Below are 17,259 nucleotides of genomic sequence, written 5' to 3'. Positions count from 1 at the left end.
TTCTCAATAAACCAGAAAACAAACGTTTATAATGCAAATCTGGAACCTTGCCAGTTTTATTAGACAGGTTGCAGGGAAAGAAATAAACAAAAAGCAGGAACAAAACAAAATCCTAGACCGTCTGGTCACTGACTAAACAGATCAGCTTGTCCTGACTAACAACCGCTGAGCTTCCCTCAGCCGGTTAAACATATGTCCCCTGCAACCTTGTACTCGCAATTCATATCACTCTCTTTGAGTCACTCATAGCTCGGGCTATGTACTTCTCAGCAGCCTCTGTCTCTTCCCTACAGCCCACATGCTGTCTCCTAGGAAGAGCCCACATTAAACTGAGTCTCCATCTCATATACACTTCCCTTCCCTCCTGCCTCATTACTTAAGAAGCAGGTGAGAGCTTCTGCAGGGTGAGCCAAGGAAATACACCCTTTCCTTGCCACACTGCCACATATCCCCCCCCCCCCCCCTTTGCTCAGACCACCGGGAAGGAGCACATGTATTTGAAAGGCAGAAACCATCTGCCTTTCCTTTCTCTTGGACAACTTTTGTCCCACAGTCTCTGAAGTCCTTGACTTTTTTCTTCCGGACTTTTACCAGCCACCAATTGCAAGTCTCTCGGTCACACCTCTCCAGTACCAGGTTCTTCACCCTGGTGTGGGCAGGGTTCTTGAAATTAAGGAGTGAGAGGACTGATGCCTCTAATCTTTGTCTTCTTCTTGCTTGCCGGACCTCTGCCTCTGCTTCAGAGAATCTTTCGGCCTCAGTGGCTTCACCAACCACTGTCTTGTTCTCTGTACCGTCAGAGGACCTCTGACACGGGTCCATCTCAGTTTCAACTTTAGAGGACTTCCCACCTGGTTTCACCTCAGTCTTGACTTCACTGAATTTCTCACATGGTTTCACCTCATCCTGCCCAGCTTTCTCTTCAGGGGCACCAGCTTCCTCAGGTTTGGCTTCAGAGTCTTTGGCTCCCTCAGATTCTTGTGTAGAATCAGCTTCTACTACTGCAGCTTCTTCAGGCTTACTCTTCTCTTCACCTGTAGCTTCAGTTGTGCCATTCTCTTTACTCACAGCTTTTGAGGTTGACTCTGGTTTAGCTTCTGCTTCAGAGGATTTCTCTGCCTCAGCATTAACTTCAGAATTTTTGGTCTGCTCAGGTTCAGAGGATTTACCACCTCTCTTCTCCTTAGTCTCCACTTCAGAGGATTTCCCACCAGGTTTCAGCTCAGTCCTAGCTTCAGGGGAGCTCTTACAGGACTTCACCTCAATCTTACCTTTAGAGGACTTTTTGGCATTCAGAGAAAGCATAACTGTATCCTGTAACTTTGGCCCCAGAAGCCTTTCTTGAGCCAATTCCGCCATATCCTGGTCTCTGCTCTCTTTTAGGACTTCCTGGTCCTCTTCCTTTTTTTCACATTTTCGCAGCTTACACTGGAGCTTAGCGGACTTCATCCTCTCACTGTCAGGTAACTCTGTCAAGTCCCTGACAGTATCTTCCGAAGACAGCAATTGTTTCCTCAATTGTTCATTGTCCGCCAGCACAGCCACCTGCTCGTAGAGTTGAGCTCCCAGCAAAACCAAGGCAGCTACGTGGGACCTTCTGCGCGTTTCGTTCTGCGCTTCCAGGCTCTCTTTTAAGATCTTCATGTCATCTTCCAGCTTTATATATTTCAGCTGCTCACTCTTGAGCTTTGTGGAGATCATCTTCTCACTGTCCAGCAACTGTTTCTTGGACTTCACTAACTCATTGATAGACTTTCCACTCTCACCAATCTGTTCAGATGAATCTGAGATGTCCTGTTGCAAGTTCTTGTTTTCATGGTTCAGAGTCTCAACTTGTTCCAGGGCTTTCTCATACTGCTCACGGAGAAAGTCATTGTCATGACGAGCAGATTGAAGAGCATGTGCAAGGGCACTCTTTGCCTTGACTTCCTCCTCCAGTTGTCTCTTAGCTTTAGAGACACTCTCCAGATTGCTGGCAAGATCATCAACTTCCATCTTCCCTTCATTCTTCTCTTTTTCTATTTTTTCCATGGCTACCAGGCTAGCCTTGTGATCACTCTGCAGAGCCTGATATGCACCATGTAGAAGACTCACTTCTTCTTCCTGGAAGGACATCCGCTTGGCAAGACTCTGCACTTCCCTCTCCTTGCTGGTCACAAGACCCTGGGAGTGGGACAGTTCATCCTGCATAGCCACAAACTCACTTCTGTGATGCTCCATGACTTTTTCCAGCTGAAGCCTCGCTTCTTGCTCTTTCTTGAAGTCAGCAAGTGATTTGTCCGTCTCCTCTGTCAAGCGATGTACCTCTTTTTCTTTCTCCAACAACTTCACAGAAGCCATCTGCAGGGATTCTTCCAGATTCTGGATCTGCTCCAGTTTTTTCCCAAGGCCATCTCATCTTTTCCGAGACCTTTTACTGACAGCGGTCTCCTCACTCTCGCTGTTAGACCTTGAGACCTCCTCTGGTCCTCTGTCAGACACTCGACCCAGCTTTTCTCCATCTCTAGATGAAGTCTCCCCTTTTTTCGGGGTTGCGGCCACTTGTGCCTCATTATTATCATCCACAACAGGTGCCACTGACGCCTGGCACTCTTCCTCTCCTACCACGTTGGCAACTCTGGAGACTCTCGCTAAACACTCCCGTCGGACCGGCAATCCCTTGGCGGTAAGTTTGTTGCCCCTAGCAACAACTTCAATGGCTCTTGGCACCAGCGAGTCAGGGAGATTCCTGATCAGTTCCTCTGAACTGTCTCTCGGCTTCTTGGCAGACTTTACTTTTGTCTTGTCACAGTCTCCTTCACTTAGGACTCTGTCTGTGACCATAAGCGCAGCCCCCAGCTCCACTGCCACTCTCCTCCGGAGTTTTGGTTTTTCCGCAACCATCTCCGTAGCTTCTATTCCAGTCACCTCTTTAACTTGACTCGTGGACTGTTCTTCAGCTCCCCTAATGGTCTGGCACACTCCCACCTGACATATACCTAGGGTCTGCTGACACTCCCCGTCCTCAGCCTCAGCTGAGTTACTGTCCCCTGCTATGTGGTGAAAACCAAGTGTTGTGAGCTTATCAGGTGTTCCTGCTCTAGTCACCTGACTATCTTCCCACAACTGCTGAAAAAACGGAAAATCCTTCCCCAGTACTACTTCATACTCTAAGGTAGGCTCTATTGCAACCTTGTGACTTATAGTACCATAGGGAGTAGAAATACACACATTAACTGTTTTATAACCCCAAATACCGGCCTGTATAGACACTACAGCAGGGTCTAGCTTTCTGCCGCTGGTCTTTACCAGACTTATTACACATTTTGGATCTAACAAAACCGTCATCTTTTTACCTTCTATTTCCAGCTCACACAGGTTTTCTTTTGTCCTGCGAGAGGTGGGAATAGAACTCTTTACATCAGAACACATTAACATAAGTGTTTCAAGAAAAACATTATCAGCCTGCATGGGTTCACAATATACAGCACCATTCACACAGTCCAGTAGAGACCCCCCAGTCCTCACTACTTCCGGAACCTTTGGTTGCAAACTCTCAGGTGCACTCTCAGCATCCCACAGCTGCCAGAAATACGGAAAGTCTCTGCCCAGTACAATTTCCACTGTACGTTCCGCACATACCTCCATCATATGGCTTACTGTCCCAAAACATGTATCAAAGGTAATTTGAACAGTCTTACCGGGCTCCGGGCGGGACTTCACAAATGGAATTATTTCTGGCATAATCCGAGATACAGTCTGGCAACAATCCAAGTCCACCCACAACTCACGGGACCTCGGCTTCGTCTTGGCGACCACAGCTTGTGGCCCACGTCGGTTGCTCCCAGCAACGGCCTTTCGAGGTTGTCCCATTTTCTTGAAAAAAATTCTCGATCCCTTGTCCCTAGCAACGCTCCTCCACAGACACCAAACTGTGCTTGAACTCCTCTGCTGGGCTCCTCCGACTTGCAATCTTGCAGGGGGTTGCTCCTAGCAACAGCTCCTCTCCAACTCGCTTGTTGGTTGCCCTTGGCAACAGGTTCCACTTAGCAACGGCGTGTCCTCATCCTCCACCAAAATGTGACGATCCGTCTTGGGGATTAGCTCTGGGATCGTCCTGGACCACGCCACAGGATGCGTTTCTTCTCAATAAACCAGAAAACAAACGTTTATAATGCAAATCTGGCACCTTGCCAGTTTTATTAGACAGGTTGCAGGGAAAGAAATAAACAAAAAGCAGGAACAAAACAAAATCCTAGACCGTCTGGTCACTGACTAAACAGATCAGCTTGTCCTGACTAACAACCGCTGAGCTTCCCTCAGCCGGTTAAACATATGTCCCCTGCAACCTTGTACTCACAATTCATGTCACTCTCTTTGGGTCACTCATAGCTCGGGCTGTGTACTCCTCAGCAGCCTCTGTTTCTTCCCTACAGCCCACATGCTGTCTCCTAGGAAGAGCCCACATTAGACTGAGTCTCCATCTCATATACACTTCCCTTCCCTCCTGCCTCATTACTTAAGAAGCAGGTGAGAGCTTCTGCAGGGTGAGCCAAGGAAATACACCCTTTCCTTGCCACACTGCCACAATATATATATATATATATGTATATAAGTGTATATATCTTTATATACACATTTTTGTATCCTCTATTCTTTATTACACATTAACTTATTCCATTGCTCTCTGTTTAGAGTACACTATCTCATATCAAATATACCTCTATTACATTTTAGAATTAACCATTGCAATGCATACCCATACCTATACCCAGACCACGTCATGATCAAGATTTTAAATACATAATTGCTTCACTCAAATTAATACAATTTAACAAATTGAAACACTCCCATCATCTATTAGTAGAATTATCAACGTAAGTCAATCCAGGACTTCCAATCCGGGTTTTTTCATTTTCCCACACCACAGTCCATGTCCAGGTTACTACACCAGAAATTATGTTTCCCAGTTTTCCCACCAAATTTGAACACTATATAACATGGCATCAGAGCTGCAATCCACATCACTGAGGAAGGACTACGATAGTCCGAAACGCGTCTGATTACTCTCACATTGCCTGACACACCTCTCTAGAGACCACCACCAGATACCCCACGATCACAATCTCAAGTCACCACCTACAGCTATCACGGCTCCACGGCTATCACCAAGGAGCACCGAGCGTTACCAGCATTATCACAAAGACCGAGACCCCTTCAGAGACAGAGACCGACAAATCCAGCGCACGGACTAGGCGACCGGCCTATCGGCAGACAGACCGCACCGCCAGGCCATCCCAGCGCCACGGACATCGGGACTCCATCTCGCAGAGCCTCGCTCCACCTACCCACAGGACGGGTAAGCGGTACACACTACCAAAGACTTTATTTTTACGGCCGCCGAGCCGCCAATTCATTTGCACTATTGCACAGTCGCCGCGCTGTGTATGCAGGAATCATCTAACTGTACCTTCAGTAGAGACATTGTTATCTATACCCCTGAACCTACGGATTAAGTGACTTGTTATTTATCCCCACCACTGTAACTCTGAGCGGTACCTCAGTTTTTCCTGCAATGGTGGGCCCGAGACTGGGGGTCTCCAGAGGTTGCAAGTAGACATAAGTGGATCTGCCTCTAACCACCACTGAACTTTCAAACTGAGAGTGTGTTGTCATCTAATCACATATACTGTGTGTTTTATTTCACATCTTTTTATATAGTCATCTGTACCTTTTAATTATAACAGGTGGGAAAGAGTGCAAGGGCCCTGCACTCTTACTCCACATTTCTACCTAACTGTTTAAATTGACTTAACAATTATTTTGTTTTTATTTGATTAATAAATGTGTTGTACCCTGGACATTTAGTATGTCAATTTTATTAACACATCTATTGCAGTAGTTAGTTCAGCAACACCTGATTCATTTTGCAACATAGTAGACATACACACAACAGTCACCGTTCATTTGCATATACACTATACATATACCTCTCTATCTTTCCATACTTAATCACCAGCCTTGCATCTAATAAGCATCACACATCCTCTGAGTCATTCTCTAAGCCGCACTATCTATATTCGCATCCATCACTTTTTATCCATTCATCCATTCAACTCCCTGCATCATCTTTTATTCCAGCCACTTCACACCCTTTATTCCCCAGTCCTTGAGATCTCATCCACTACCATCACTAATTTTCCTTTAATTTCAAGGTGGTCTGAGGATTCAACCAGGATAGAGATCTCGGACAATACATACTAAGCAGATTGAGTACCTCCAACTCAGCTTTTTCATTCTCAGGTAATAAAGTGTGGCTACAAAAAATTTGCGTGTCAAGGTGCCGTCTAAAAAGTTGGCTTCTTGGTTTATTGTGCTTTATGAGATAATTGAAGTTAATAAACTGGTCTGTTACAGATTAAAATTACCTATTTAATTTAAGGTCAATAATGTTTCTCATTGTTCTTTACTTACATTGTATGTCCCTACACAATCCCCTGTTCCTGTGCCTCCTCCTCCTGTTGAAATCGATGGAGAACTGGAGTTTGAGGTCTCCAAAATATTGGACAGTCGTCTGGTACAAAACTCGGTACAATATTTGGTTCACCGGAAAGGATATGGTCTGGTTGAGAGATCGTGGATTCCAGCTTCTTCCATTCATGCTTCCACCTTGGTCAAAAAATTCCATGACTCTCATCAGAACAAACCCAAACCCAAATTTAAGGGTCCAGTGGCCCCTTCTAAAGGGGGGGGGGGTACTGTCAGAACCCATAGGTTTAAACGGTTCTGACAGTTCCTTTTGTCTACTTTTATGTTGCCGGGTTACGCCCCGGCTGTCTGGACTGGTCAGCTGACCTTGATTGGAGCACCTGGTCTGGCTCCTATATAAGTTGGCAGTCTGCTCTCACACCCTGCCTGCGAAAGAGCTTCAACTCCTAGCTAGTGTGTATATTATCCTGTATTTTTTTCTGTTTCTGAGACTTGCCAATTCTGTGATCTCTTAGTACTGACTTGGCTTGTGGACTGTGACGTATTGTGTGTGTGTGTTTAGATAATATTTCTGTTTGTCTGTCTGTTCCCTTACAGTATCTCGACTTTGACTGTATTGTAGTTTGTTGTGTTGACCCTTACTTCCCAAACTATTTCAGGAAGGATCTGTTAACGTGGTTGTCGATAGTGTTGAGCGGCATAGGCCATATTCGAATTCGCGAATATTCGCGAATATATGGACGAATATTCGTCATATTAGCGAATATTCGCATATTCGTAATGTTCTCGATTTATTTTCGCATATGCGAATATTCGCGTGTGCGAAAATTAACATATGCGAAAATTTGCATATACAAATATCAATGTCAGCGAAAATTCGCATATGCGAAAATTAGCATATGCAAACTTTCGCATATGTGAAAATTCACACACCGGTCTCACACAGTAGTATTAGAGCCTTCTTACACCACATAAGCTGGAAGCAGAGAGGGGTGATCACTGTGATGTTTACTGTGAAAAAAAAAAAAAACGAATATTCGTAATTACGAATATATAGCGCTATAATCGCGAATATTCGCGAATTCGCGAATATGCGATATTCGCAAATAAAATTCGAATTGTGAATATTCGCGAGCAACACTAGTTGTCGATCCGCTGCCTAGGGCAGATAGGCAAGTAGGCAGGGAAAGGTGGAGTGGGCAAGAATAGTGTTGAACTCCTTCTTTGCCCATACGTGACAGTCATGTCATAGAAAATGCTTACATACGTTACTCACTATGTCATGCAGATGCTTCACATGTGTTTTTATGTGTCTAACTTCTGTATTTGGCTCACAAATCCCTTTCTACTGCTCACTCATTCTGACATCCACTGCTAAGGAAGGGGTGTGTCCAAGTCAGGCACTTTTATATATCTTGTGCATTATGTTTTGAAAATTGCATGACCTTATTGTTCAGACAGTAAATATTGATATTATTATGTTTTATAATCATTATATGTGTCTTCATTATGTGTATTTGTTGTAATTGTTAAAATAATATGGTTGCAATACTACTGTTTCTAAACTTTGAATATTGTAACTTGATTTGCTATGTCACCTATAGACCCTTCCTTCTGAGACCAGGGACCTTAACATACCTTGCTGTGGCCATCTCTAAATCCAAATATTTTATATGAACGGCATAATTTGTGTTTGTAATCTATGTTACTATTACCTTGTAGGATGGGGTTGAAAATGGTCAAAGACAGAACAGCTTTGAGCATCTTGTGACCGTCATAATTTACTGACTTACAAGGTATTTATATTAAATGATTCTTATGGGGGTGTGGGGGGGGGGGGGGAATAACTATTTGCCAAAACATTGCATATCATTTAGTCATATCTTGTGCCCTTTAAAAAGAGTTTACACTTCAAATACATTTTAGAAAAATATCCAATGTCTTATTTGTAGATTTATTCTAGCATCAGTGTAAAAAAAGCAAAGTAATAGGATTATATCATGTTGCAGTATGACATTTAAAATAAATACATCTCATTCTCTCTTTTCCCAAACCACTCAAAATGTCATGGTTCTTTTAAACTTATTGTCAACATCAGATTTGCCTTTTTGTTTGTCATCTTTAAATTAGACATTTCAGCTTTTTAGGTATTGTGGTCACAAAATCAAATTTCTAATATTCAAATTTGAGATAGAGCCATAGTTTAGTGCTATAAATAGCCACAAGTATCAAACATTCAGTATTTTACAATATTGCTGTTGGACTCATTGTTCCAAAAATACCAGTTTGATCATGTTATACATTTGAAGCAACAGCTACAATATTTACTCATGAGATTACACATTCAATTTATAATTCTTCTTCTGACAGCTTTGCCATTTATTCGGCGAAATGTCTTTTTTATTACTTTATCACTATCTCAATTTAGTTTCTTCAGTTTGACTTATTGTTGCCATCATAACGGTAACTGTCACTTGTTTAAGCACTTTTATTTACTGCTTGCCTCTAGCCATTTGCTATTTAATATGTGCTGTGAATTAAATGAAATTCCAGGTATGTGTAAAAGACTCCTGAGGTGACCGGCCTTAGCTTTTTCTTAGGATGTACTTTCAGAATACAAAGTCTTCATATTAGCTACGGAAATGTTGGTTTTGTAATAATTCTTCTCTCCCTTTCAGTCCTTCAGGAGCACAACATGTGGTGTAATTATCTGCCCTGTGAGATGACAGGACAATATTAATGGATAAAGTCTAAGCCTATATGTAGAGCCCCAAGCTCCACCCCCTAATGTTATTTACAAGTGCTAACTAATTTAAAAAAAAATAAGGAAGGTAGCCTTGTGTTGCTTCCCTTATGTCCACATGCAGCAGCACAACATGTGGGGATGTAGCAAGAATCCCTTAAGAAGGGACACATACTGCTGATTTCAAAATCGACTGCCTAAAGGCCACCTCCTCTGAAGAGGGAGATGAGAGTCTGTAGTGGCTATAAAGATGTTAGGAGAGGCTCCACTAAAAATCTGGTTTGTAGAAAGAGCTAAACTTTCTGCAATAGAATTGGAAATGGACATGATGAAATTAGCCCTGACTAGAAACAAAGTAAGCATTAGCTAGAGATATGGAGCTATAGAGGTATTGGAGGCTTTACAAGAGTAATGTTTTATATGGAAGGTACGCTTGTCCTCAAGTGAAGTAGAACCAAAAGGTGACCTGGCCAATATGAAAGCACATAATGGTTCTTTGGAAACAAAGACTTGTAGTTCACCAACTCATTTTGGCTAAGAAGATAGCCAATTGAAGCTCAATAGTTCCAGGCCCTGGAGAATGGACTTCCATAGCTATAATAGGCAGATCAGCACAGGTTAGATGATATTTGTAATACAAAGGGAACTATACTGATCGAGAATGGTAGAGCTATGGATTGAGGTTACCTGGCATCCTTTGATTAAACACAGAGATGTTCAGGTACCTTTGAGATGCTGTAGTGATTTCCTGGGGTGGTCTCCAAGTCTTTTTACATGATAACTCTATTTAGACATAACAAGAGGCATAGAAAAAAACAGCAGGAGATGGCAGCACCTCGTGTCCCCGTAGTTTTTTTTTGCAGAGAGATGTCCTCTATGAGGGGGATGGTAACGCAGGTAGGCCAAGACAGTTAGTTGTGGTAGGGGACTCTATAATCAGGAAGACGGATAGAATAATTTGTCGCCAAGACCACCTCAACCGAATGGTTTGCTGTCTCCCTGGTGCCAGGGTTCGGCATGTGGTGGAAAGGGTGGACAAATTACTAGGGGGGGCTGGGGATGACCCAGCTGTCGTGGTCCATGTGGGAACCAACGACAGAATACATGGCAGGTGGAGGTCCTTGAAGAATAATTACAAGGAACTAGGTGCCAAGCTGAAGGGAAGGACCTCTAAGGTTGTGTTCTCTGGAATACTTCCTGTGCCATGCGCATCGCAGGAAAGACAGCGGGAGCTTAGGGAGTTAAATGCATGGCTTAAGTCGTGGTGTGAGGGGGAAGGGTTTGGGTTTTTAGAGCACTGGGCTGACTTTTCATTGGGGTACAAACTCTATTCTACGGATAATTTGCACCTGAATGGAAGGGGGTCTGCTGTGCTGGGGGAGAGAATCCTGGAAGGGGTGGCTGAGTATTTAAACTAGGTGAGTGGGGGGAGGATAATAAAGCAAAGAAAGCAGACAGTGGGATGGATAGGTTAGAGAGGGGTCAGGACATAATGGCGGGTGGAGAGGAGTCCTGTGGGGGGAGGTTAAGAACAGTGGATAAGGAGATTCATGCGTTACAAACCAGCTGTAAAAATAAATGTAGCCCGAAAAATTGTAATCCCAATAATTCAAAAAATTCCATTAGCCCCAATAACTCAATAACTACAATAAGCCCCATTAACTCAAAAAATACCGTTAGCCCCAATAACTTAAATAACAATGTTAGACGCAATAACGCAAAAAATCCCATTAGCCCCAATAACTTAAATAATAATGTTAGACCCAATAACTCAAAAAATCCCATTAGCCCCAATAACTTAAATAGTACAATTAGCCCTTATAACTCAAAAAATGACATTAACCCCAATAACTCTGAAAATCCCATTAGTGAGACTATATGTGTAAAACTTAATGGAAATGTAAAGTGTATGTTCACAAATGCCAGAAGCCTAGCAAATAAAATGGGGGAGCTTGAGGCCTTGATACTGGAGGAACATATTGATATAGTTGGGGTCACTGAGACATGGCTGGACTCCTCGCATGACTGGGCTGTTAATCTGCAGGGGTTTACATTGTTTCGCAAGGATATAATGAACAGAAAAGGTGGTGGAGTCTGTCTGTATGTAAGAAGTGGTATGAAAGTCAATGTGAACGATGCCATAGTGTGTGATGATTCTGAGGAGGTGGAATCACTGTGGGTAGAATTACAAAAGGAGGGAAATACTGAAAAAATTATATTTGGTGTAATCTACAGACCCCCTAATATCACTGAAGAGATAGAAGGTCGGCTGTATAAACAAATAGAGAGGGCCGCCCGGGCAGGTACAGTGGTAATAATGGGAGATTTTAACTATCCAGATATAGATTGGGGCCGGGGGCTGGCTAAAACTACAAAGGGGAGAAAATTCCTAAATTTATTGCAGGATAATTTTATGGGCCAGTTTGTGGAGGACCCAACAAGAAGTGATGCCTTGTTGGATCTGATCATTTCCAACAACGCAGAGCTGGTTGGTAATGTAACTGTGAGGGAAAACCTTGGGAATAGCTACCACAATATAGTTACTTTTGACTTAAAATGTAGAAAACAAAATCAGACGGGGAAAGCAAAAACATATAACTTTAAAAAGGCAAACTTCCCTGGCTTGAGGGCAGCACTACAGGACATAGACTGGGGGGAGGTGTTCTCAAATGCTGATGCAGAAGGTAAATGGGACATCTTTAAATCAACTCTAAATAACTATACAGCTAAATATATACCAAAGGGGAACAAATATAAACGATTAAAACTAAATCCTACATGGCTGACAAATGAGGTTAAAAGAGCAATAAACAACAAAAAAATAGCCTTCAAAAAATACAAATCTGATGGGTCAGCTATAACATTTAAACAGTACAAGGAGCTTAATAAAATCTGTAAAAATTTAATAAAAACAGCAAAAATTCAAAATGAGAGACAGGTGGCCGAAGAAAGCAAAACTAATCCTAAATATTTTTTTTAGATATATAAATACAAAAAAACCAAGGACAGAGCATGTAGGACCCCTTAATAATGATAATGGGGAGGTTGTCACGGGCGATCAAGAGAAGGCGGAGCTACTGAATGGGTTCTTTAGTTCTGTATATACTATGGAAGAAGGAGCTGACATTGGTCAGGTCAGTGCTGGTAACACATCATATAATGTATTGAACTGGCTTAATGTAGAGATGGTACAAGGTAAGTTAAGTAAAGTAAATGTAAGCAAATCTCCAGGGCCGGATGGACTACACCCAAGAGTTCTTAGAGAGGTAAGTTCAGTAATATCTGTACCCTTGTTCATGATATTTAGAGATTCTCTGGTGTCTGGTATTGTGCCAAGGGACTGGCGCAAGGCTAATGTGGTACCAATCTTCAAGAAGGGCTCTAGGTCTTCGCCAGGCAATTATAGACCGGTAAGTCTAACGTGCATTGTGGGTAAATTGTTTGAAGGACTTATAAGGGATTACATACAGGAATACATAGGGGATAATAGTATTATAAGTGATAGCCAGCATGGGTTTACTAAGGATAGAAGTTGTCAAACCAATCTAATTTGCTTTTATGAAGAGGTGAGTAGACGCCTTGACAGAGGAATGGCTGTGGATATAGTGTTTCTGGATTTTGCCAAAGCGTTTGATACTGTCCCTCACAGACATCTGACAGGTAAGTTAAGGTCCTTGGGCTTGGAAACTTTAGTTTGTAACTGGATTGAACACTGGCTCATGGATCGTACCCAGAGAGTGGTGGTAAATGATTCGTACTCTGATTGGTCCCCGGTTATTAGTGGTGTACCCCAAGGTTCAGTACTGGGCCCGCTGCTGTTTAATTTATTTATCAATGATATAGAGGATGGTATTAACAGCTCTGTTTCTATCTTTGCAGATGACACCAAGCTTTGTAGCACGGTAAAGTCTATAGAGGATGTGCATAAGTTACAAGATGACTTGGATAGACTAAGTGTCTGGGCATCCACTTGGCAAATGAGGTTCAATGTGGATAAATGTAAAGTTATGCATCTGGGTACTAATAACCTGCATGCGTCGTATGTCTTAGGGGGGATTAAACTGGCAGAGTCACTGGTAGAGAAGGATCTGGGTGTACTTGTAGATCACAGACTACAAAATAGCATGCAATGTCAGGCTGCTGCTTCCAAAGCCGGCAGGATATTGTCATGTATAAAAAGAGGCATGGACTCGAGGGGCAGGGACATAATACTCCCCCTTTATAAAGCATTGGTACGGCCTCACCTGGAATATGCTGTTCAGTTTTGGTCGCCTGTTCATAAAAGGGACACTGCGGAGTTGGAAAGGGTGCAGAGACGCGCGACTTAACTAATATGGGGCATGGAACATCTTAGCTATGAGGAGCGATTAAAGGAGTTACAATTGTTTAGTCTTGAGAAGAGACGTTTAAGGGGGGATATGATAAACGTATATAAGTATATAAATGGCCCATACAAAAAATATGGAGAAAAACTGTTCCAGGTTAAACCCCCCCCCCCCCCCCAAAGGACGAGGGGGCACTCCCTCCGTCTGGAGAAGAAAAGGTTTAGTCTAAAGGAACGGCACGCCTTCTTTACCGTGAGGACTGTGAATTTATGGAACGGTCTACCTCAGGAACTGGTCACAGCAGGAACAATTAACAGCTTTAAAGCAGGGTTAGATACATTCCTGGAACAAAATAACATTAATGCTTATGCAGAATTATAAAACTACATCCCTTTCCCTTATCCCCTTACATCCTTCCCTTCAATCCCCTGGTTGGACTTGATGGACGTATGTCTTTTCTCAACCATACTAACTATGTAACTATGTAACTATGTAACTATATATGAGGAGTGTGGTAACCTGTGGTTACCTGTGGTAACGTGCAGATGGGGTAATAGGGATAGGTGGTGTGCAAGCCAGCAGTGATATGGACAGAAACCTTGGCAGAAGTCCGTAGTCGTATGAGAAGAGTAAATTTGTTTCGGGAGGGTAATCTCCCTTTATCAATTGCAAGAGAAGAGGGTGCCATACCTGTCATTTCATGTAATGTTTTATTATTTTTATTAGTATAAATATTTTTTTCAAGTTTTCAATAAAGGAGCTATTGAAACATAATACTCCTTGCATCTTAGATCTTCTTGGGCATAATCTTAATATATATTTGGCTCTATTCATATGCCAAATTTACAGTTCAATGAGTACAATGGGATCCATGAAATATTAAAGCAAATAACCAATGTAAGGCATTCCTAGACAACAAACTCTTTATATGCATATAAAAATAAAAATCACAAACATCAACAAAGCAAGAAAAACATTCTCGAAATAATTCAAAATGATCATTTTCTATAATCTGCTACTATTGAATGTTAATATGGTTTTATATTACTGTAAATCATGATTACTCTATTCCTCCCTATATGTGTCAATGAGAAATATAACATCATTTACAGAGCAACTTACCAACTTTTCCAAGGCTAGGAAAGGAGTTTGATGAAACACGGAAAGCTATTGAAATATGTATATTGAGAACTCATTTTAAAAATACATTTATCTTTTATTTCATGAAAGCTGTATTTTCTCTAGCACGTTACATTGTACAATATGAATATATTTGGCTAAAAACAGTTTGAAATATGTTAGAAATGTAAAATTAGAAATGATGCCTATGTTCAAGGGGATTTGGATGGTACAGCAGGGAGATAGATTCAGTAGGGAATAGAGAAGAATAAATGTGAGATGGAATAAAGAAATTTAGTGTATTTCCCTTGGTGTTTGGTAGCCACTAAGGATCTAATAACTAATGCGCAGGGGGAAAAAGTATTCTACCTTAAAGGTAACATTTACTTCTTGCTGTCAATCTAGATATAAAAACACCTCCCTCAGAACAAATGTATGGAAATGTTATGATAATTAGAAACTTTGTGGGTCTTGTATGGCAAAATATGTGTTTGAAAGGCACATTTCACCGGGATTGCTTCTCTCAAGGTATTAGATCAACAGCAGTGTGGGATTAAAGCTTCCTACAATAATGTACATTTTCCTAGCAGAATAAATAACGTGATTAAGGTATATGTGGAAGGGTAGTGACAGCATCAGATTCCATAGGTACAAAACCCCTCAGGGGATTTGATGCAATATGGAATGATTTATTCTGGAACTATTTGCATGCATCAAGTGCTCTGCGGTGTTCCACAGTGTTACAACAAACGTCACATTCCTCTTGACAAGTGAAAATACAAACATCCACCATCTACAAAGTAGCTACAACTCACTGAAAGAGATGTAATATATCACAATGATTGTGGGGTTTACTGGGGAATTGTGAAGCCACTTATAATGATGGCTTCAAATGAGTGATATGTTTGGTTATAAGTGTGCTAACCAGCCCATGTGTTATATGTATAGTGTGAGCAGGTGTTTAAAGAAGCAGTCTCTAGTTGTAGTCTTCTAATCCAAAACATGAATTTGGACTCCAGGCCTTAACTCATACAGGACCTAGGGTGTATGGATACGCCTTCTGTACCTGGGTCTTAAGGACCCAGGGCATACCTGTACGCCCGTGGGAATTTTGGTCCCCGCCGTGCGCCGGGCGGGGACCGGACTGGGGTGACTGCTGATATCGATCAGCAGGCACCCCGTGCAAATGCCCAGGGGGGTCATCAGACCCCCCATGTCGGTGATCAGCGCAAATCGCAAGTGAATTCAAACATGCGATTTGCGCCAATTTGGGGTCATATGGGTTTATAGTGACCCGGTGACCAGGAATATAAGGAGCATCGCGGTTGTCTAAGACACCCACGATCCCCCTGTAGCGATAGGAGTGAGGTGGCAGGGGTGCCACCCCTCCTATCTCTGCTATTGGTGGTCTAGATGCCACCACCAATAGCAGATAGGGGGCGGGGGGGGTTTACTTTCGTTGTCCCCGTTCTGCCCACCCACAATAGGCGGGGCAGAATGGGGAAACAACGGGGACTGAACGCCGAAGATTAACTTACCCGTCGGTGGAAGTTGCGGGACGGGATCGGCGGCGGTGATCGGCGCAGGCGGTGATGTTATGCGGAAGAAGAGGACGGCTCCCTGGATCCGACGGAAGCCGGTAAGTTGCCTAGCAACATCTAGAGGGCTACAGTCTGAGACTGTAGCCCTCCAGATGTTGCAAAACTACAACTCCCAGCATGCCCAGGCAGCTGCTGGGCATGCTGGCATTTGTAGTTTTGCAACAGCTGGAGGTCTACAGTTTAGAGACCACTGCACAGTGATCTCTATACTGTAGCACTCTAGATCTTGCAAAACTACAACTTCTAGCATGCCCACAAAGCAGTTTGCTGTCTGTGCATGCTGGGATTTGTAGTTTTGCAACATCTGGAGGTCCACAGTTTGGAGATCACAGTGCAGTGGTCTCTATCTGTAGCCCTCCAGATGTTGCAAAACGGCAAATCCCAGCATGCACAGACAGCATACTGCTGTGTGGGCCTGCTAGGAGTTGTAGTTCTAGAAAAGTAGTTGCGTACCTCTAGCTGTTGCATAACTAGATCTCCCAGCATGCCCTTCGGCGATCAGTACATGCTGGGAGTTGTAGTTTTGCAACAGCTATAGGCACACTGGTTGGAAAATACTGAGTTAGGTAACAGAACCTAACTGAAGGTTTTCCAACCAGTGTGCCTCCAGCTGTTGCAAAACTACAACTCCCAGCATGCACGGTCTGTCAGTACATGCTGGAAGTTGTAGTTTTTAAACAGCTGGAGGTTTGCCCCCATGTGAATGTATAGGGTACATTCACACGGACAGGTTCACAGTAAGTTTCCCGCTTCAAGTATCAGCTGCGGCAAATTTTTCGCCGCAGCGCAAATTTCTAGCGGGAAGCTCACTGTAAACCTGCGCAAGTGTGAATGCATCCTAAAAACACTACACTACACTGACACATAATAAAGGGTAAAACACTACATAAACACCCCCTTGCACTGCCCCCCCCCCCAATAAAAATGAATAAAAATGAAAAACGTATAGTACAGCAGTCCAAAATGGAGCCTCCAGCTGTTGCAAAACAACAACTCCCAGCAT

Source organism: Hyla sarda, chromosome 2, assembly GCF_029499605.1.
Source record: "Hyla sarda isolate aHylSar1 chromosome 2, aHylSar1.hap1, whole genome shotgun sequence".
Lineage (NCBI taxonomy): Eukaryota > Metazoa > Chordata > Amphibia > Anura > Hylidae > Hyla > Hyla sarda.
The sequence above is the reverse complement of the archived record's forward strand: the minus strand, read 5'-3'. Positions refer to the sequence as shown.